The sequence below is a fragment of the Aplysia californica genome, unplaced genomic scaffold (genome assembly GCF_000002075.1).
Source record: "Aplysia californica isolate F4 #8 unplaced genomic scaffold, AplCal3.0 scaffold00176, whole genome shotgun sequence".
NCBI classification, from domain to species: Eukaryota; Metazoa; Mollusca; class Gastropoda; order Aplysiida; family Aplysiidae; genus Aplysia; species Aplysia californica.
Window position 1 is genome coordinate 370,627 of NW_004797446.1, and position 469 is coordinate 371,095.

The following is a 469-nucleotide window of genomic DNA, read 5'->3' on the forward strand; positions in this document are numbered from 1 at the left end:
AAATAATTTAATCTTCAGTAATAGATAATATGTATGATCTACATAATTTAGTAAGAGACCAAAAACTTAACAGTACAGTGCCAAGCAAGCCTTGTATCTCGGAACCACCGGGGCATCCCCGTATAAGCGACAATACATCTCAACGGAGAGCACACAAGGCACAAATTCATCAATGATAAAAGCCTGTCTCGGATATCTGCAGTCTTGACTTCATCTCCTAGCTCCAATCTCATACCATTCTTCCTTTCCTTCTCGCAGAGACACCAAATCCGTCCCAGAATTTTACTGAGCTTTGTCTAGAACCGGATCCTGTCTGACTATCTGACTCCACGCCCGTCTGTCTGTCCATCAATTTGTCTGGGCGTCTGCTTATTTAATTGTGCGCACACTGAAGCTGTCTGTCGGCAATGCTCTCTCTCTCTCTCTCTCTCTCTCTCTCTCTCTCTCTCTCTCTCTCTCTCTCTCTATT